Source organism: Stegostoma tigrinum, chromosome 6 (assembly GCF_030684315.1).
Source record: "Stegostoma tigrinum isolate sSteTig4 chromosome 6, sSteTig4.hap1, whole genome shotgun sequence".
In the NCBI taxonomy this organism is placed as follows: domain Eukaryota; kingdom Metazoa; phylum Chordata; class Chondrichthyes; order Orectolobiformes; family Stegostomatidae; genus Stegostoma; species Stegostoma tigrinum.
Genome location: NC_081359.1, coordinates 104,881,566 through 104,903,684, shown reverse-complemented (window position 1 = coordinate 104,903,684; position 22,119 = coordinate 104,881,566). Strand labels below are relative to the sequence as shown.

Below are 22,119 nucleotides of genomic sequence, written 5' to 3'. Positions count from 1 at the left end.
ATACGCATGCTTGCTCACATACACATATATAGTCATCCATTCGTTGAGGTTTACAGCATGGAAACAGGCCCTTCGGCCCAACTTGTCCATGCCGCCCAGTCTTCACAATTAAACTTGCCCCATTTGCCTCTGTTTTCTCCATATCCCTCCATATCTGTCCCATCCATGTGCCTGTCTAAGTGTTTCTTAAAAGACAAAATTGTACTCGCTTTCACCACTACCTCTGTCAGTTCCAGACACTCACCATCCTCTGGGTGAAACAATTGACCCTCTGGACCCTTTTGTATCTCTCCCCTCTCACCTTAAACCTATGCCCTTTAGTTTTAGATTCCCTTACCATGGGAAAATACTGTTGGCTATCTACATTATCAATGCCTCTTATGATTTTATAGACATCTATAAGGTCACCCCTCAGTCTCCTACACTCTGGAAGAAAAGTCACAGTCTATCCAGCCTTTCCTTATAACTCAAACCATCCAGTCCAGGTAGCAAGCTATTAAATCTTTTCTGCACTCTTTCTAGTTGAACTGAGTCCTAGAGGGCACATATCACATGCATGTACATGCACACATATACATACGCACATGTAGTTGCATATGTGCACATATGCACAAACAGATCACACACATAGGTGTGCACATATACGCATACATACACAAACAGATCACACACATAGGTGTGCACATATACGCATACATACACAAACAGATCACACACATAGGTGTGCACATTCACGGACACACACACACCGAAGTAAACACACAGGCATCACATGGGCCTGTTTCCATGCTGTAAACCTCAACGAATGGCTGACTATATATGTGTATGTGAGCAAGCATGCGTATGTAAGTGTGCGTGTTCGTTTGTGTGTGTGTGTGTGTGTGTCTGTGTGTGTGTGTGTGTGTGTATATGTGACCTACATGTGTGTTGTGTTGGAGAGTTAGTAGCGAAGGGGTGATGACTTGAAAGGTCCACTCTTCCCAGTAGAATGAAGGCTCCTGGTGTTTCATGGTTGTTAGTTGGCTTGCAATGGGGCAATGGTGGTGAAGTGGCAATGCCATTGGGTTATTATGTGGCACAGTGGCTCAGTGGTTAGCACTGCAGCCTCACAACGCCAGGGGCCCAGGTTCGATTCCAACCTCGGGCGACTGTCTGTGCGGAGTTTGCACATTCTCCCCGTGTCTGCGTGGGTTTCTTCCCACAGTCCAAAGAGGTGCAGGCTAGGTGGATTGGCCATGCTAAATTGCCCGTAGTGTTCAGGGGTGTGTGGGTCACAGGGGATGGGTCTGGGTGGGATGCTGCATGGGAGAGTGTGTACTTGTTGGGCCAAAGGGCCTGTTCTCACACTGTAGGGAATCTAATCTAATATGCACATACACATAGCAACACATGTATGATACTGTCTGATCTGAGCAACTGTTTACACCATTCATCTAACATTACAAGGTGCATTCACATGTTCATCGATGGCATGCTATAAGTGAGATTTGACACCACCTCCTTTACACTCTTCCTCACAATGAGAAAGGAAGACCACCCAATCTCCTTTGGCAGGACAAGAGTAACTTTTATCCTTGCAATAAGTTCAGGATCCACGGAGCTGCCTCTTTGTCGCTATTCCTGGCACTGGAGCTGTTCCGAAATTGTGGCAGTGTCTTTAAAAGGCAAGAGACTGAGAGATGAAAAGATGGATAAATGATAGATAAGAAATTTAAAATAGAAAGGCAAATGTGCACAGAAAAAAAATGATAAATGGATATTTCAGTAGAGTGAATTATGGTTAGAAAGAAAGATATGGATGAATAGAGAGATAGAAAAACAAAGTGAAAAATGATAAATTTAAAGGAATTATTAACAGAACAGTATTAACAGATATAAATAGAGAGGGATAGACATAAATATGAATAAACTACTATTGATGCCGGAAATTTGAAATAAAGACAGAACGTGCTGGAGGAGGTAAAGAACAGTGACAGCAGATTGATAACATTAACTCTTTCTTTTTCCACAGACACTGGCAAAAGCCTGCATCCACCAGAACTTTCTGTTCATGTTTTAGATCAAAATAAAGATTGATAGATGGATAGATATTTGGATAAAGAGAAAAGTTATTGGTAGATTGAAAGATTGAAAAATATGAATGAATATAAATAGATGTATTGAATGAGATAGATTTTTCGATAATCAAATAGAAATATAGATAGATAGATGTATAGATAGATTGATAGATCGACCTACAGATAGATAGAGATTTACTGATAGGTGGATAGGTAGGTGGATCTACTGACACTTAGATTTACGGGTAGTTAGATAGATTAGCAGATCGATGGATAGATGAATAGATAGATAAATAGGATAGTCAAGATAGGATAGATAGATAGGCAGATAGATGGATAGATATAGGTTTACAGATAGATAAATAGATAAAGATTTACAGGTAGATAGATATAGATTTACAGATAGATGGATAGGTAGATAAATAGATGAATGGATTGGGGAAGGAGGCAGGAAGCTGCAAGACTCTCACTGCTCCTCTCTCTCAGACTCAGCAGTATCAGCACTGATCCAGCAGACGGGGAGGGCGAGCTATTGGCTGGCGTGTTTATAAATGTCTCCTCGCTTTTGTCCAATGGCAGAGAGCGGGCTGGGAGGGAGGGGAATAATGCTGTCAGCTCTCAGCCTGGTCTTTTCCAGTTCCGTGTCCTACTTCAGCTCTCTCTCTCTCTCCCTCCCTCCCTCCCTGTGTCTCTGTCAATGTAATGGGCAAAAGCAGGGGTTAAAGCGTTCACCACACACACACACACACACACACACATATACACGCACATACACACACACACACAAACTCCGTGCCTTGCTCCACACTCTTTTCCTGTGTGCCCCTGTGTCTGTCTGTGTGTGTATGTGTGCGTGTGTGTGTGTGTGTGTGGACCTCTCTCTGTGCAACTCACCAGCGCTTGAGCTGCTTGCATCTCAAGGTTAATACAAGGCGCAGGAAATTTGGAAGGGGCAGTTATCGGCGACCCATCCAATGTGTTCAGTTTGCAGGAAAGATCTCATCTTGGATCTGGAAGAAAGCGAAATCAAACACGCCAGGAAACTGGCCTGGAAGATCCAGAGAGGGAAAGCTTGGTGTATATCTCAACTCAAACTGGTCTATAACTGATGCTGCTGCGCCGTGTGGATTAATTCAGCATTTCTTTCCTGCATTTGGAAGACTCGTGAAAGGGAAAAGTCAGTTGAGAAAACAAAAAGAAAATCTACAAACACTCGCCTGGCCAAAGGACTTTAAATCCAGCGCCCGGGGTCTGTGTGAGCTGGCTTGACTCTTGGGGTAAGTGCTGAGGAAAGCTAACAGAGAGCCCGGATTTGTATTCGCCTCGGACAGGCACGGCTGCTGGCTGCGTTTGATCGGCGACTTCTCTTCTCAATGTAATGTTAAAGATTTCATACAAACGGATTGTTTTCTGTGATTTAGTATTTGACAAATTAAATGCAGCAAAAAGGTCGGGAAACCGTAGTTGTGCGGGGACGGTGTGTGTATGTGCATGTGAGTCCTGTACAGTACGTGTATTAGTCTGAGTATGTATGTAATGTGTTTGCATGTGTGTATGTTCCATGTGTGTGTATCTCTACATGTCTGTGTCTGTGTATGTGTGTCTGTATGTGTGTGTCTGTGTCTGTATGTGTGTGTCTGTATGTGTGTGTCTGTGTCTGTATGTGTGTGGCTGTATATGTGTGTGGCTGTATATGTGTGCCTGTACATATCTGTGTCTGTATATGTCTGTATGTGTGTACATGTGTGTGCATTAGTTTATGTGTCTATGTGTGTCCGTGCATAATGAAAAAAAATGTGTTCTTGTGTGTATATGTGTGCTGATGTGTGTATATCTAAGTTTTGAGTATATGTCTGTGTATGGTGTGTATGAGTGCGAGGATGTGATTTTGTGTATCTGTGTGTGAAATGTCTGTTGAGGATATACTTGGAAAAATACTGGATAGAGGGAGGGAAGGAGGGAGGACGTTAGTTGGTGCTTTTCAGCGAAATGTTTGCAATGCTTCCATTATTGTGGATTTGACCTTCTGGATATGTTGCCGGATGGATTTACGGAGCAGCAATCTGTGATTTGGTTTTCTTTTCCTGGGTGTAAGAATTTTATCTTCTCTCCCGGTTTGAGTCGCCTCTGTAAAGTGTAAATCTCACAGGCTTGCTTTCCCGAGGAGGGAGAAAGAGCCTGCAAGCACTGGATGACAGTCTGTGCAGGATTTCTGCTTATGGCAGCTGCCGCTCGCGCACACACACACACACACACTCGCACACACACACACACACACACTCGCACACACACACACACACACACGCACACACACACACACACACACTCGCACACACACACACACGCACACACACTCGGTGGGCCACAGCTCCTGGTCTCCATGTGTAGATCCGTCTGTCGCCCTCTCGCAGACTCTCTGCCTTTCCCCGCATGTTCCCATCTATATCCCGGCTCTATCTGGCTCGCCGTGTCTCTCCCTCTCATTTTCATCTGCCTTCTCCCGATATCCCAGGTTTTTTTTTCTTTAACAAAAATCTCTTTCTCAGACTTTGATCCCAATCTGATTCAATGTCTATCTGAATGTCTCTGTCTCACTCGCTTTCACCATCCCTGGCTCACTTTCTTTCTACCGGGTTCACTTTCTGTATCTCGGAATGTCCATATCTCTATGTACCCGAGCCTATCTCCGTCTCTCTGTTCCTCTCTCTGAATCTCCGTCTCCCTTTTTCTCTGACTCCCTCTCGTCACCAACCCCCCTCCCCACCCCAAGCGCACATACCCCCATCACCCCTCTAAATGCTTCAAATCTGTACAACTGGCAACTCTTGCCCTGCACACACTGCGACACACTGGCACAAAATGATAAATGAACATTGTCCTCACCGGAGAGAAGCGCTTTCCAGTTGAAACATTGAGGTGTGTGTGTGTGTGTGTGTGTGTGTGTGTGTGTGTGTCGGGGGGGGGGGGTGGGGGTGAAGGTTGGTGGTGGGGTTCCACCTTGCTGAAGGAAGGAAATCTCTGCCTTCCTTTTAAAATAAATAATACGATGGCAATTGTAGGGGATCTGTCCCAACTTCAGTGACTGATAGCCTCTTGCAGCAAGGAGAGGGGATTGGGGCGACGGGCTGATTGGAGGAAGGCAGAAATCTCCAGTCGAACACCTGGATCTTGGATTCAAAACATCAATGGAATTGATAGTCTGGGAACCCCACTCGGTTTTGGGACAAATTAGGTTAAAAGCCCCGGAAAGTCAAAAATGTAATCCCGTAGCCAGCCAATCGATTCGGGTTCTCTGTTTAAGAGAAGTGGTTTTTTGTTAACGCGAAATTCTTTAATTTTTGTCTTAACGTTAATACCGTGGTAGCGAGTAATGTCAATGTCCCAGCCTCTGGGGGAGGGCTAATATTTCAGAACCTTGCAGGGGCTCGCTGCTTTTCCAGTCTATTTGGGTTTCTGAAAATGAAGGATTGCTAACAGCTGTGCAAGGCAGGGAGAGACAGACCGAGAGACAGAGGATAAAAGTGGAGCAGCTTTGAGGTCCTCGTATAATTAAAGGATTTCCCATATTTAACAAGTCTCCGGATTTTTTAAAAATATCCCTTTCTGTGCTGTCATCGTTTTATTTGAGCTTTGAAGGGGCACGAGTCTTCCACGAGGTGGCAGCACCAGCACTTGGATTCAATGGTACTTAGATATTCTATAGTGGGGTTTTTTAAGATACGTGAGATTTGGGAAATTTTAGGGTCAATGGCAGCCAAAGAAGCGAATTTTTAGATTGAGTCCTTGGTGGATTTTTACATTTTTATGAAAGTTGTTCTGGCAGAGAGGGGAGAGATCCATTTAAAAATAGGCATCTCCCCACCACGAGGGCAGACAAAAAGCACAATTCTGTTGCCTGATCATGAAATGGGATTTAAGAGCACCTATAATCCTCTCTCTATCTCTGTCTCTCTCTGTCTGTCTTTAGCGGAAATATCAGTCTCACCATGCTGTAAAAACAAACCAAACCAGCAGGCTAATGTGTTGTAACCTGATGCATGTAAACCCCAAAGCAAGGCTTCGAGGTGGAATTTTAGAGTGGAAATTTTTCATATTTCAAAACAAGAAATGATTTCAAAGCCAGATGGTAGTTTGTCACTCACAAACAAAAGTGAACACAAATCAGCCCGCGCTTAGGGTTAATTGAGATTTTATCGGAGATGGAATCAGCTTTCATGGTTGAAATTTATAGATGCTTTGCCAAATTATTTAAAATCAAAATGATTTTGATTTTCACGACAAAAAAGCAAAGGCTGCAGTGCTCAGGAAGCAAGCCCTTGGCATTAGGGTTAATCCTTTCAGATCATAGTTCCATCAGCTGCCTGTGAAGTGGCCTCTGGGCTAAGTCCTCGATCTTGATTGTAACTTCCCTGCCCTTGTCAACAGGTTGCCAATTGGTGTTTGACAGAGCCTCTATAATTGGATTAATATCAACATGTTACTCTCTCCTTATTTACACTGCAGTGAAGAGACAATTGTATTAAAATAAAAGTTGCTACGATGTAGGCATCACTGACCACACCAGCATTTTATTACCCATCCCTAATTACCCAGAGGGTAATTAAGAGTCTGGGGTCACATATAGGCCAGAACAGGTAAGGATGGTTGTGCAGTGATGGACCATTTCAGAGAGCAGTTAGGAATCATCCACATGACTGTGGGTGTGGGAGTCACAAGATAAAGAAGGCAGATTTCTTCCCCTCAAAGACATGAGTGAACCAGATGGGTTTTTAACCATAACTGACTGGTTATATGGTGGACATTATGCCATCGGCCGTGGTTGGATTTGAACCAATGATGCCAGAATATTCGCCTGGAGTTCTGGATGACTAATCCCAGTGATATTACCACCAACATTTAATAAGTTAATGTTTCAAGTCCGATATGAGTTTTGTGCAGAAGTGGAACAAGACGGCCTTCCAACCATTAAAAGGCTTCTCAGTGAGGTTAAAATCTAGACCCTCTGATGAAGGGTCTAGGCCCGAAACGTCAGCTTTTGTGCTCCTGAGATGCTGCTTGGCCTGCTGTGTTCATCCAGCTCCACACTTTATTATCTTCCAACCGTTAACTCTGCTTCTCTCTCTCTCTATAAATGCTGCCAGACCTATTGAGTTGGTCCAGCTCTTTCGGTTTTGAAATGGAGTTTGGGGATTGTTGGGGGTCTACATCAGCTACAATTGCAATGAATGGTAGAACAGGATGGGTTTCCTCCTCCTGTACCTCTGACCCTATATTTAGTTAAGCCAATTACTATTTCCATCCACATATTTGTTACCTGTAGCCTGCGCTACTCTAATGCTATCCTGGTCTACTTCCTTCCCATGTTCTGAGGAACATGAGCCTGTTCAACACTTGGCTGCTAGTGTCTTACCTCCTATCATATATCCTGTTCGACTCTCACCCCTGCAATTCACTAGCGCCTACACTGGCTACTCATTTTTTTAGAAAGGAAGCACTGTTTTCAAATCCCTTGTGTGTCACTTCTTCCTGTTACTGTGACCTCTCCTGACCCTCCAGCTTTCAAAAACCCTGCTCTGTCAATTCTGGCCTCTTGCTCATATCCATTTTTGATTGCCCCTCCCCCCTCCAGCATCCGGCCAATGGCGCTGCTGTCTTCGGTTGGCTGCTACCTAAGTCCCAGAATTCCCACTTTTAATCTGCCCAGTTCTCTCTCCTCCTCAAAGGTTCTGCTTAAAATCCCCAACTCCTTTGACCAAGATTTTTATCACTGTTCTATTGGCCACTTCGTTAGGCTCAGTGCCAATTTCTTTTCACTGATTCTATCCTGTGAAACATCTGAGGATATCTGACTGCATGAGAGTTGCTTTCTAAATGCACATTGTTGTTGTTGAATCATGTTTGCCCGTTGTATGAACCTAATTGACCTGACACTTGTTTAAGCTTGAAGATTGTGGTTTAAGGAAGACGAGTATTTATATAGCATTTTTCAAATCTTCAGGGGATCCCAAAAGCGATGGGTGGCTAACAGAGTGCTTTTGAAGTTTTGCAGTGAAGGACAGGATCCCAGAAATACACATAGCCTTGTGGCCGGGCAACCCTGTTTTAAAGATGATGTTGGTGCAGGGATGGAGATTGGCTAGGACTTTGGAGTGACCTTTCCAGCTTTTCATTAAGATTGCACCGTGGGATCGTACATATCAGTTCAGAGGTTCGATGTCTGATCTGAAAGATGGCATCTCTGCCAAAGCAGCACCCCCGCTACCACACTAGGCTTTTAAAAAATTCATTTACAGGATGTATGCATCACTGAACGTGTCAGCATTTATTGCCCATCCCGAGTTGCCCTTGAGAAGGTGGTGCTGAGCTGCCTTCTTGAGCTTCTGCAGTCCGTGTGCTGTGGGTAGAACCTCAATGCCATTAGAGAGGTAAGATTTTGACCCAGCGACGTTGTCGATAGTGGAGGGTTTGAATGTGTGTGGATACAGTGCCAATCAAGCAGGCTGATGGTGTCAAGCTTCTTCGGTGTTGTATGGGCTGCACCCATCCAGGCAAGTGGGGAGTATCCCATCACACTCCTGCCTTGTGCCTTGTAGATGGTGGACAGGCTTTGGGGAGTCAGGAGGTGAGTCCCTTGCCACAGTATTCCCAGCCTCTAATCTGCTCTTGTAGCCACTGTGTTTATGTGGTGAGTCCGGTGAGATCTCACAACCTTCTGGTTCAAGCCCAGGATGGATACACACTTGGTTAAGGTTGACATCTTAGAACATATATATAGAACATATAGAACATTACAGCACAGTACAGGCCCTTCGGCCCTCGATGTTGTGCTGACTTGTCATACCGATCTGAAGCCCATCTAACCTACACTATTCCATGTACATCCATATGCTTATCCAATCTCAACTTAAATGTACCTAAAGTTGGCGAATCTACTACCGTTGCAGGCAAAGCGTTCCATTCCCTTACTACTCTCTGAGTAAAGAAACTACCTCTGACATCTGTCCTATATCTTTCACCCCTCAATTTAAAGCTATGCCCCCTCGTGCTCGCCGTCACTATCCTAGGAAAAAGGCTCTCCCTATCCACCCTATCTAACCCTCTGATTATTTTATATGTTTCAATTAAGTCACCTCTCAACCTTCTTCTCTTGAATGAAAACAGCCTCAAGTCCCTCAGCCTTTCCTCGTAAGACCTTCCCTCCATACCAGGCAACATCCTAGTAAATCTCCTCTGCACCCTTTCCAAAGCTTCCACATCCTTGTTATAATGCGGTGACCAGAACTGTACACAATACTCCAAGTGCGGCCGCACCAGAGTTTTGTACAGCTTCACCATAACCTCTTGGTTCTGGAACTCGATCCCTCTATTAATAAAAGCTAAAACACTGTATGCCTTCTTAAAAGCCCTGTCAACCTTAAAGAGTTTAGAAGTTCCTGATCATAGGTTTTGAGCCAAGAACAATCGCAGATGTTTTCAGAAGAGTTAGGTGGGTCTAGGACCTTTGTTTAACATCTTGATTGGAAGCTGGCACCTCTGGCAGTGCCACACTCAAATATCCATTTCTGCAGTGGAAATTCTCAGCCATAACCCCCCACTCCTGAGATACATTTGGTACAGAGTAGCTGATGTAGATGCTGAAATGACTGGGGGTTGGGCCAAGTTGGATGTAGATAACAATCAGCTGAACAAATGACAGATATTATCACAATTGACTGATTCCCACTGATCCTGTAAATATCAATAAGCTGTAACATAGATCACACTTAAAGCAATAACATTGTGCCAACACCTCTTTTAATCTGCTATGAGTGATAGACCTGTACCCACCTGAAATGTAGACTGACAACCACACAGGATGAAGCCATTCGAGGGTGTGTGTGTGTGTGTGCATGTGTTTGTTAGTGAATCTAAGAGAGAGTGTGTGTGTGTGTTTGTGTGTGTGTGTGTGTGTGTTTGTGTGCCTGTCTGGTGCAGGTGAGTGTGTATGTGTGTGTGAGTGTGTGTGTGTGTTTGTGTGCGTGTGTGTTTGTGTGTGTGTTTGTGTGTGTGTGTTTCTGTGTGCCTGTCTGGTGCAGGTGAGTGTGTATGTGTGTGTGTGTGTGTGTGTGTGTGTGTGTGTGTGTGTGTGTGTGTGTCTGTGTGTGTGTGTCTGTCTGTGTGTGTGTGTGTGTGTGTGTGTGTGTGTGTGTGTTTGTGTCTGTCTGGTGCAGGTGAGTATGTGTGTGTGTGCGTGTGTGCGTGTTCGTGTGTGAGTTTGTGTGTGAGTGTGTGTGTGTGTGTTTGTGTCAGTCTGGTGCAGGTGAGAGTGTATGTGCGTGTGTGAGTGTGTATGTGCGTGTGTGCATGTGCATGTGTGTATGTGCATGTGTGTGTGCGTGTGTGTGTGTATGTGAGTGTGTGAGTGCGTGTGTGAGTGTGTGTGTGTGTTTGTGTGCGTGTGTGAGTGTGTGTGTGTGAGTGTGTGTGTGCGTGTGTGTTTGTGTCTGTCTGGTGCAGGTGAGTGTGTATGTGCGTGTGTGTGTGTGTATGCGCGTGTGTGTGTGCGTGTGCGTGTGTGTCTGTGTGTGTATGTGTGTGTGTGTGTTTGTTAGTGTGTGTAAAAGAGTGTGTGTGTGTGTGTCTGTGTGTGTATGTGCGTGTGTGTTTGTGCGTGTGTGTGTGTATGTGAGTGTGTGAGTGTGTGTGTGTTTGTTAGTGTGTGTAAAAGAGTGTGTGTGTGTGTGTGAGCGTGCGTGTGTTTGTTAGTGTGTGTAAGAGAGAGTGTGTGTGTGTGTTTGTGTGTGTGTTTGTGTGTGTGTGTGTGTGTGTTTGTGTGTGTGTGTTTCTGTGTGCCTGTCTGGTGCAGGTGAGTGTGTATGTGAGTGTGTGAGTGTGTATGTGTGTGTGTGTGTGTTTGTGTCTGTCTGGTGCAGGTGAGTGTGTATGTGCGTGTGTGTGTGTGTATGTGCGTGTGTGTGTGTGTGTGTGTGCTTGTGTGTGTGTGTGTATGTGCGTGTGTGTATGTGCATGTGTGTGTGTGCGTGTGTGTATGTGCATGTGTGTGTATGTGAGTGTGTGTGAGTGTTTGTTAGTGTGTGCGTGTGCATGTGTGTGTGTATGTTTGTTTGTTAGTGTGTGTAAAAGAGTGTGTGTGTGTGTGCGCGTGCGTGTGTTTGTTAGTGTGGGTAAGAGAGAGTGTGTGTGTGTGTGTGTGTGTGTGTGTGTGTGTCTGGTGTGCAAAAATATTATCCATTTCCTTTGGCTTCCAATGCCCTTTCAGACAATTCAATCCAAATCATAACAACTCATCACACTAAGAAATAAACCCTTTATATCTCCGTCTCATTCTATTGCCAATTACTTTAGCATTGTGTCCTCCAGCCTGTGGAAGCACCTTTTCTGTCTCTCTCTCTCTCTCAGCTCTGTCTGGTGTCATAGCGAAATTTGAGTGCACTGTTCTGGTTAGAAACAAGAGAAAACAGTTCTGCCTCAACACATCTTCACTCAACATGGAAGAATTGTAAAGTGTGAGAAGGACAATCTGGAGCTCCAAAAGGACACTAACAAGTTGGTGGAGTGGGTAGTTAGGTGGTAGATGAGGTTTAATGCAGAGAATTATGATGCACTTTGGTCAGAAGAATGTTGAAAGACAATACAAAATAAAAGGTACTATTCTAACTGGGGTGCAGCAGGAGAGAGATTTAGGCGTACATGTGTATGGGTCATTGAAGGTGACAGAATAGGTAGAAAGAGCAGTTAATAATATACCATGTTCTTGGTTTATTAATTGGAACCAGGAATACAAGAGCAGGGAGGTGACATTGATAAGGCACTTGTTAGACCTCAGCTAAAGTATTGTGTACAGTTGTTGGCATGATATTCTTGGAAACAGGTGAATGTACTGGCAAGAGTGGCAAAGCAATTTACAAGAATGGTTCTAGGAATGAGAACCTTGGGTTGTGAGATCAGATTGCACAAGTAGGGACTGTTCTCCTTGGAGAGGAGGCAGCTGACAGGAGACTTGTTGGAGGTTTTCAGACACAAGAACGGGTTAGACAGAGCAGATAGGGAAAAGCTCATGAAAGGAAATAGAATGAGAGGGCACAGCTTTAAAATGTTTCAAAAATAAGCAGGAGTGATGTGAGAAAAGTCTTTTTCAATTAGTGAGGAGTTCATAGAATCCCTACAGTGTGGAAACAGGCCCTTCAGCCCGACAAGTCCACACCAACCCTTGGAGCATCCCACCCAGACCTATCCCCCTGTGACCCACCTAAGCTACACAGGCCTGAACATTACAGGCAATTTAGCATGGCCAATCCACCTAACCTGCACATCTGCGGATGGAAACCCATGCAGAGCATGTGCAAACTCCACATTGAACCTGGGTCCCTGGTGAAGCAGTGGTGCTAACCACTGAGCCACTGTGCTGTCCCAGGTTATAGAACGCACTGTCTGAAGGCAGGCTCAATTGAGAGATTTAATGATTATTTGGATGATTATTTGGGTACGAATGTTGTGCAGGAACATGGGGAAGGAGGCAAGAGATTGGCATGAGGTAATGATGCCCAGGTAGGCATGATGGTCTAAATTGGTCGGGCCACTTTTGGATTTGTATATTCAGTTCTGGTCTCCCTTCTGTAGGAAGGATGTTGTGAAACTTGAAAGGGTTCAGAAAAGATTTACAAGGATGTTGCCAGGGTTGGAGAGCTTGAGACATTGAGAGGGCCTGAACAGGCTGGGGCTATTTTCCCTGGAGCATTGGAGGATGAGGGGTCACCTTACAGAAGTTTATAAGGTCATGAGGGGCATATTTAGGGTGTGTAGTCAAGGTCTTTTTGCCCATGGTATGGGATTCCAAAACTGGATGGCATGGGTTAAAGGTGGGAGGGGAAAGATTTAAAAGGGTCCTAAGGGGCAACTTTTTCACACAGAGTGTGGTGCGTGTATGGAATGAGCTGCCAGAGGAAGTGGTGGAAGCTGGTACAATTACAACATTTAAAAGGCATCTGGTTGGGTATATGAATAGGAAGGGTTTAGAGGGATATGGGTCAAATTCTGGCAAATGGGACTGGGTTATGAGTCTGTGACTTCCTATGACTCTATTAATTTAGGAAGCCTGGTTGGCATGCCCAAAGGGTCTGCTTCTGTGCTGTATATATCTCTGTGACCGTATGACTCTATAATAGCCTCCTCGTGTGCTGTAACATTAATATGACATTACACCTGTTTCCTTCTAGCTATGAAAATGCTGCAAGAGAGGCACACTGGTCTCACCCACTCTGTGCTGTGCTTTTACCGAGGGGTGCAGCCATCTGAATGATACTGCTTACATTCCCAGCACGTTCCTCAATTAACTGGTCTTCCTTCATTGTGCTCTGGCGATGAAGCAACTTGCTTGAAGATCTTGCATCTACACTAACTAAAAGTGGCTCTTGCATTTACTGCGTGCTCTGCAACATATGAATTCTAATTATTCTTATCTAATTTAGAGTGATTTTGCATTACTTCCCATCTCATATGTCTTTGGAATTGCACGATTTTCAATTTTAATTTCCATTTTATTTAATCGTTGGACATAAAAATTCCATCAGGTGCCCAGTCCTTGGCAGTCCAGTCTTTGCAGCATTGGAGGGACCCTGTTTCGCGAGAAAGAGAGGGAGGGAGAGAATGGGAAGGAGCAGGATTGTTCAGCCTCATATGGTACTGCACAGATCAATGGGAAAATGCAGTAATCTATCCATCCTGTGCTCTACAACGGGGCTGTCAATGGAGGGGAATCTGCAGAAATGACCACAGCTTCCATCAGCTAGTGGCGTGCGTGCTTTAAAGCAGCTCTTCCACTCTCACTCCTTTTCTCCTTCTCTTTCTGCATCCTTTTCCTCTTCTCATCACTTTCACCTTTTCTCTCTCTCTCTCTCTCTATCCTCACTGCTTTCCTTGTTTCTATCCCTATCTCCTTCACTCTAATCCCCTCTTCCAAGTTCTCTCCTTTACTTTCGATGTTTCTCTCTCCAATCCATTCTTTCTTCTTTTCCTTTATTCATACCTCTCCCTTTCTTTGCCCTATAATCAGGCCCTTTGGCCCCTCAAGCCTGCTCCTCCTTTCTATAAGGCACCTACCTCAAATTTGCCTTTGCACAACTCTCCCCAATTCCCTTGATTTCCAAAAAGAGTCCAAAAATATATTACTTTGTGCGTGCTAAGTGTGCAGTGCTATGTGAGTGAAGAAATTTCAATTCACCTTGGTCTGAATCAGTTGATCTCTGACCAGCTGCAGTGCTATCCTTCCAGTGTTTACCTTGTTAAATCATGACACAAGATTAAGTGATGAGGTAAGATCATTCCGCACTCCTTTACACTCATGGGACAACGGTCAAAATTAACCGAGTTTCTCATCGCAGTACAATCCCAGGAATTAGCCTCTGTACATTTTCATTTTTTTTCTCTTTCTCGCTGACTGCCTTTCCCATCATTTGGGATCACAGCAGATTTTGGAAGAAACATTGCGCCAGTCAATAACAGTGGACTGTACCATTGATGGCGTTGTCCACTGAGAACATGAACCATCAGAAGCGTGAAAAGGAGCAGGCCATTTTAGCCTCTCGAGCTTCCATTGCCGTTTGATCTCATCAGGGCCCGTCCCATTGTGACCTCGAGTCTGTTCCGCACTATCTTTGAATCGCCCAAGCCCCTATCTTTCACGATTCTGCCCAACTCACTCGTGAATCCATTCGATGGCCAGTCCTCTTTCTCAGTCGCTAAACGATTAACCCAGAGGCCCAGGCTAATGTCCTTGGCGCATGCTGCGATGGATCTTGGAAATTTGAATTCAGGTGCAAAATAATCCTGGAATTAACGGTGGATCTAATGGTGGGCATATGTCAATTGGCATAAAAAGCCATCGGGTTTTACTAATGTTCTTTGTGGGAGGTAGACACAAGAAAATAAATTCAGCAAGAACTGAGACTACTTGGAAATCATGGCAGATCTTTGATGGTGACATCATTTGCTTGAACTATCCTTTGACAAAGCGGACATAAACAGTCAAGGAATACAGTGAACAATGGCAGGAGTTACAAGAAACAAAGATTATTAAGACGGCACATGATGAATAAGTTCTAAAGGACGACTATAATACGTAAGGACTAATGGATAGTAACTCTTGCATCCTTGAATGGTGGGCAGAGTTTCTAGAACATTCAGAACAGCCAGGTGACTGTCAGATAGGAGTTGGTTGCTATTAGCAAGGGTACAATGCTTCCTGTGCGGTGCATTATATTGTACAACCTGTCTGGTTCACAAATGCCCTTGAGTGAAGGAAACTTCCATTCATTACTTGGCCTGGCCTACATGTGACTGTAAATCCATAGCAATGTGGTTGATTCCTAATTAGGGGTGGGCAATAAATGCTGGCCTCGCCAGTGACACTGTCATCCTGTGAGTAATCTACAAAAAAAAAACAGACTGGGGTTTACTGTCACATCCTGGTGTCAGGTAATGACTGGGCCTTGAGTCAACAGCAAGACTGGCTCAGAGTCGCTGCAATAAGCAGCTAGCTAATTGGTTGACTTCTGTCCCATTGCCAATAGTTACTGATGCAGACAGTCCAATTGGAGGCCAGGAGACTTTAGGAGTACCCAGCCACAGGGAAGCGGGAATGAAATTTCCAGATGACAGGGTAAGACATGGCGATTGGAGTGCAGTCCTTTTCAGAGGAGATGAGTGGGGAGAGGGGTGTTGGGAACAGGGGTGAGGGGAGCAGGTGGACAAATAAAGGGGTGTGGGGGGAAGAAGAGGGTTAAAGAGGGAGGGCGAGTGAGTGGGGAGGGGACATGTGGTATGTGCAAAGTAGGGCATGTGGGGTGTGGGCTGCAGGTCAGGAGTAGCCTCTTTACAGCTCCCTACCACACATTTTGGACCTACATGTGACTCCAGACTGATAGTAGTGTGGTTGGGTCGTCAAAGTTTTCTGAAATGACCTGGAAAGCCAATTATTTACCAGGGATGGGTAACAAATGCTAAGCTAGCCAGCAATGCCCACATCCAGGACGAGAATAAAAAATAACATAATCCTGTGCTCTTTGTTCTGATCTGAGCTGATGTTAATCCTGACCTTCACCCAGGAGAAGGATATGGGGGATAATGAGATTTGTGGGGAGTATGCTAATATGCTGGGGCATTTTCAAATCAAGGAAGAAGTGGTGTTAGGTCTCTTGAAGAGCATTAAGGTGGATAACCCCACTGGGCCCGATGGCACCTACCCCAGGTTATTGAGAGAGGCAAGAGAGGAGATTGCTGCGGCCTTGACCAATATCTTCATGTCCTCACTAGCCACAGGAAAGGTCCCAGAGGATTGGCAAGTAGCTAACTTTGTTCCTCTGTTCAAGAAGGGAAATAAGGATAATCCAAGAAATAGCAGACCGGTGAGTCTCACATCCGTGGTTGGGAAGCTATTGGAGAGAATTCTTAGGGATAGAAGTTATACACATTTGGATGAGCAAGGCCTAATTGGAGACAATCAGTATGGGTTTGTGCAGGACAGGCCATGTCTTACTATCTTGATTGAATTTTTCAAGGAGGTGATGAAGGTGATTGTTGAGGGTAGAGCAGTGGATTTTGTTTACATGGACTTTAGTAAAGCTTTCGACAAAGTCCCTCATGGTAGGCTCATCCAGAAGATTAAGATGCACAGTACCAAGGTGCCCTGGACACATGGTTTCAGAATTGACTTGCCCAGAAAAGACAGAGGGTAGTGGTGGGAGGGTGTTTGTCAGGCTGGAGGTCGGTGACTAGTGGTGTTCCCCAGGGATTGGTAAAGGGACCTCCTCTGTTGTGTTATATATAAAGGATTTAGATGTAAATGTAGATGGGTAGTTTTGTAAATCTGCAGATGACACAACAATTGGTGGAGTTGTAGATAGTGTAGAAAATTTTCAAAGGATACAGTGGGATATAGATCAGTTGCAGATATGGGAGGGGAAATGGCAGATGGAGTTTAATCCGGGTAATTGTGAGGTGCTGCACTTTGCGAGATCAAATGTTAAGGAAGAGTATACAGTTAATGGCAGGACTCTGAACATCATTGATGTACAGAAGGATCTTGGGATTTAAGTCCATAGCTCCCTGAAAGTGGCCACACAAGAAGACAGGGTAATAAAGAAGGTGTATGGCATGCTTGCTGTTATTGGTTGGGGAATTGAGTACAAGAGCCAGGATGTCATGTTGCAGCCTAATAAGACTTTGGTTAGGCCACATTCAATTCTCATCACCACATTACAGGAAGGATGTGGAGGCTTTGGAGAGGGTGCAGAAGAGGTTTACCAGGATGCTGCCTGGATTTGAGGGAATGAGGTGTAAGGAGAGGCTAGAAAAACTCAGGTTGTTTCCTCTTGATTGGCAGAGGCTGAGGGGAGGCTTGATAGAAGTTATGAGTTGCATAGATAGGGTTGATGGTCAGAATCTTGTTTTCCTAGAGTTGAAATGTCTAATTCGAGGGGGCATGCATTTAAGGTTAGAGGGGCAAGTATAAAGGAGATGTGAGGGGCACGTTTTTTACTCAGAGAGTGATAGGAGTCTGGAATGCACTGCCAGAGGTTGGTGGTAGAGGCAGATAAAATAGGGGCATTTCAGGGGCTTTTGGATAAGCACATGAATATGCAAGAAATGGAGACATATGGACCAATGGCAGGCAGAAGGGATTAGTTTCATTTGGCATCATGTTCAGCACAACATTATGGGCCGAAGGGCCCATTCCTGTGCTGTACAGTTCTATATCCTATCCCAGAATAAAACCTGCTTGAAAGACGCTGACATTTCTTTAGCCTTGTAGGTCAGTTACTGTACATATGAACAAGGAACAGGAAGAAGTCACTTAGCCCTTTGACTCTGCTCCACTGTTCAATATGACCATGGCTGATCAGAGTTTAGCCTCAACTCTACATTCCTGATACTCTTTAGTCCACTTAGTCATCAAAATCTGTATACCTCTGCCCAAAGTCTTTCAGGATATCTTTTGAGGAAGAGAATTCCAAAGATTTATGATCCTCAGAGAGAAAGATGTGTTTCTTAATCTCTGTTTTAAAAGGCTGTCCCCTCGTTTTTAAACTCTGACCTATTTCTAGGTTCTGCCACAAGAGGAAACCTTCATTTTGACATCCACCTGGTGAAGTCCCCTCAGGATCTTTTATATTTCAACTCAGCCACCTCAGAGGCTTCTGGGGGCAGCACAGTGGCTCAGTGGTTAGCACTGCAGCCTCACAGCGCAGGGACCCTGGTTCAATTCCAGCCTCAGGCGACTGCCTGTGTGGAGTTTGCACATTCTCCTCGTGTCTGCGGGCGTCTCCTCCGGGTGCTCTAGTTTCCTCCCACAGCCCAAAGATGTGCAGGCTAGGTGGATTGGCCATGCTAAATTGCTCATAGTGCTCAGGGGTGCATGAGTTATAGGGGGTAGGGTCTGGGTGGGATGCTTCAAAGGGCAGTGTGGACTTGTTGGGCCAAAGTGCCTGTTTCCACTCTGTAGGGAATCTAATCTAAACTCCAGAGGATGCAGTGCCAGCCTTTTATCATAAGGCAAACCACTCATTCTAGGTTTAGGCTAGCCAACCTTCTCTGATCTGCTTCCAATATATTAACATCTTTTCACAAGTACAATAACCAGTACTGTACACAACATTATGAATGTGGTCTCACCAGAATCCTGCGCATCTGAAGCATAATTTTTCCACTTTTCCATTCAATTCTCAAAGTAAAACATACCATTCCTGATTACTTACTATACCTACATAACAACTTTCATGCATTGGGACATCCAGATCCCTCTGCAGCTCAGGTCTCTGTAACCTCTCAACACGTGGTTCAGTGGTTGACATGGCTGCGTCACAGCATCAGGGACCCTAGTTCGATTCCACCCACAGGTGACTGTCTGTGTGGAATTTGCACATTCTCCCTATTTCTTCTGGGTGCTGTGGTTTCATCCCACAGTCCAAAGGAGTGCAAGTAAGGTGGGTTGGCTATAGGAAATGCAGGGATACAATGATAGGCTCAGAGCTGGGTCTGAGTGGGATGTCTTTAGAGGGTTGGTGTGGACTCAATTGGCTGAGTGGCCTGCTTCCATGCTGTAGGGATGCTATGTAATTTAGATAATATGCTTCTGTTCTATTCTTTCTGCCAAAATGGACAATTTTGCACACTCCAACATTGTATTACATTTTCCATATCTTTGCCCATTTGCTAACCAATCTGTATCCCTTTGTAAACTCCTTATGTCTCTTTGCAACTCGCTTTCCTATCTATCTTTGTGTCATCCGTAAATCTACCTACCATACTGATGATCCCTTCATCCAAATGATTTCTATAAATTGTAAAGAGTTGAGGTGTCAGCACTGACCCTGAGGCACACCACTCATGTTATCTTGCCAGCCTGGAAAAGACCCATTTACTCGTACCCAATGTTTTCTGTTAGTTAGACAATCTTCTATTCATGCCGATATGTTACCCTCTACACCATGAGCCTTTATTTTCTGCAATAATATTTGATGTAACACCTTAACAAATGCCTTCTAGAAATCTAAGTACAATGCATTCGCTATTTCCCCTTTATCCACAACACAAGTTGTTTCTTCAAAAAACCTCCAATAAGTTGGTGAAACATGATTTCCCTTTGACAAACCCATGTTGGCTCTTTCCAGTTACTTGAACTTATTCAAGTGCCTGGTTATGATGTTTTTATTAATAGCTTCCTCACATTTTCATCATGAAACTGGATACACTGACAAGAGGCTACCAGCCTTCTTTTAACCCAAAGAATAAAAACTTTATTTCAAGAGGTGAAAGAAGCAAGCTAGACATAAACAAAGGCTGGAATGATTTAATGAGAGACATCATGAAAGGATTCGAGTGCACATTTTTCCTCATCATTATCTCTGCAAACATCCAAACATGAGTGAAGAATAACTGCTATCTTCACACTAAGCGATATTGTGTCAAATATGATGCCAAATTAACCTAATCCCTTCTGCCCGTCCTTAGCCCACGCCCCCCTCTATTCCTTGCATATTCATGTGTTTATCTAAAAGTCCAGTAAATGCTCCTATTGTATTTGCCTCCACCACCACCTCTACCAGTGTGTTCCAGACTCCTATCACTCTCTGTGTAAAGATGTGCCCCTCACATCTCCTTTGAACTTTACACCTCTCACTTTCAATGCATGCCCTGCCTTGTTTTGGACATTTCAACTCTGGGTGGAAGATTCTGACCGTCGACCCTATCTGTGCATCTCATAATTTTATAGACTTCTATCAAGTCTCCCCTCAGCCTCCGCTGCTCAAGAGAAAACCATCCGAGTTTTTCTAGCTTCTCCTTTTAGCTCAAATAAAACAGACCTCCAGATTTCTTGATAGCATGGTGAAGAGCTTACAAATCATTGAATCCCTACAGTTCGGAAACAGGCCATTTGAGCCAACAAGTTGACACCAACTCTCTGAAGAGCATTCCATTCAGACTCACCCCCATCCTATCCTTGCATTTCCCATGGCTAATTCACCTAAACTACACATCCCTGGACTCTACGGAACAAATTCCCCCTTTATTCATTCAAGGGATAAGGGTACCACTAGTTATGCAGCATTTACTATCCACCCCTAATTGCCCAGAGGGCAATTGAGAGTCAACCACATTGCTGTGGGTCTGGATTCACATGCAGACCAGACCAGGTAAGGATGGCAGTTTCCTTCTCTAAAGGGCAGTAGTGAACCAGATGGTATTTTCCTGACAATCGACAATGGATTCATGGTCATCATTAGATTCTTAATTCCAGATATTTTTAATTGAATTCAATGTTCCACATCTGCTATAGAGGGATTTGAACCTGGGTCCCCAGAACATTATCTGGGTCAAAAGATTATCAGTCCAGCAATAATCCCACTAGGCCATCACCTAGCATGGCCTGCATATCTTTGAAGGAAACCCCCACAGACGCAGGAAGAATGTAATATCTCCACACAGGCAGTCGCTCAAATCTAGAATTGAACCCAGATCCCTGGCACTGTACGGCAACAATGCCAACTACTGAGCCACTGTGCCACCTCTAAAAATGACTACCCATGTCTTCCATTTCCCAATGCACAAAAAATAAAGTATAAACTTAAAGTTTCATATGGTACATGATATTATTCACAACTCCTTATATCTTAACTCAAGGAAAAGTCACCTTACACTGCCTCTGTACTTGTTGAACTTACATTGGCTCAAGTGCTATGAAAGAGACCAGACTAGAACCCCTCAAAATATATTGAAAAGATACTATAGGCCCTACCTTTTCCTTATTTTAAAGGTAAGTGTAAGGTGCTACATTCCAGATGCAATTAAATTGATCAAACTACTCAATGTTAAGCAAAACAGAGTGTATTCACACATGGTAGTTTAAACACAACAAAGTAAAAAAGAAAAAAAAATTGGCTTTGCGGTAACTCCAATGAAATGATTAACAAAATGATAGATACAGTAACTATTACTAATTAACTGTTCCATATTATGGTAACATCCCATAAACACAGCCCTGGCAGAAGGCAAATTCAGAAAACAGATTGTCTCACTTGTAATTCAGCACTACCCAGGAGGGAAACCATCAAGATAACTCTGAGACAAAGTGTAGCAGGGAGAAATGTACTGCAACAACAGACCCAGCAACAACAGTTATCAAAAACGTAAAAAAACCTAAAAGTCCTGGTTCGGTAGGGGCTTGACCATACCCATTCAAGCTGTTTCTATTATTCCAACTTTTAAAACAAGTCCAAAGCCTCAGAAGCTATTTACTTTATGAGCTTTCAGTGGACATCTTAGCAACTCTGTCTTAAAAAATTTCTTTCAAAAAATAAACCAGGACAAAATAATCTCATAAACCCATTGTATCATTACACAAGCTCCAAGACCATTTTCCTTTTTAAATTCCTACTCTGATTTCAAATCCACATCTCTGTAATCTGCTGCAGCATCTGCAATCCACTGAGTTATCCACCCTGCTGTCATTCTATCACATTCTCGGTTTCCTTTGTTGCAGAATTAGTGGCTGTACCTCTAACCTCCA

At 44.1% G+C, this 22,119-nt stretch overlaps 1 protein-coding gene across 4 annotated transcripts in view; it reads left to right on the top strand.

Moving 5' to 3' along the window:
• Window positions 1–2,691: 2,691 nt before the first annotated feature.
• The window catches only part of nlgn4xa (neuroligin 4 X-linked a), a 277,585-nt gene continuing 258,157 nt past the window's right edge, over window positions 2,692–22,119 (top strand). For 2 of the 4 annotated variants that reach the window (XM_048533144.2, XM_048533141.2), the window contains exon 1: window positions 2,692–3,334. The gene's annotated coding sequence lies outside the window, so the exon portion shown is untranslated. Of the gene's footprint in view, window positions 3,335–3,364; window positions 3,433–4,076; window positions 4,148–22,119 lie in introns of those variants that run through there. The other 2 variants (XM_048533143.2, XM_048533142.2) reach the window with 2 other exon arrangements.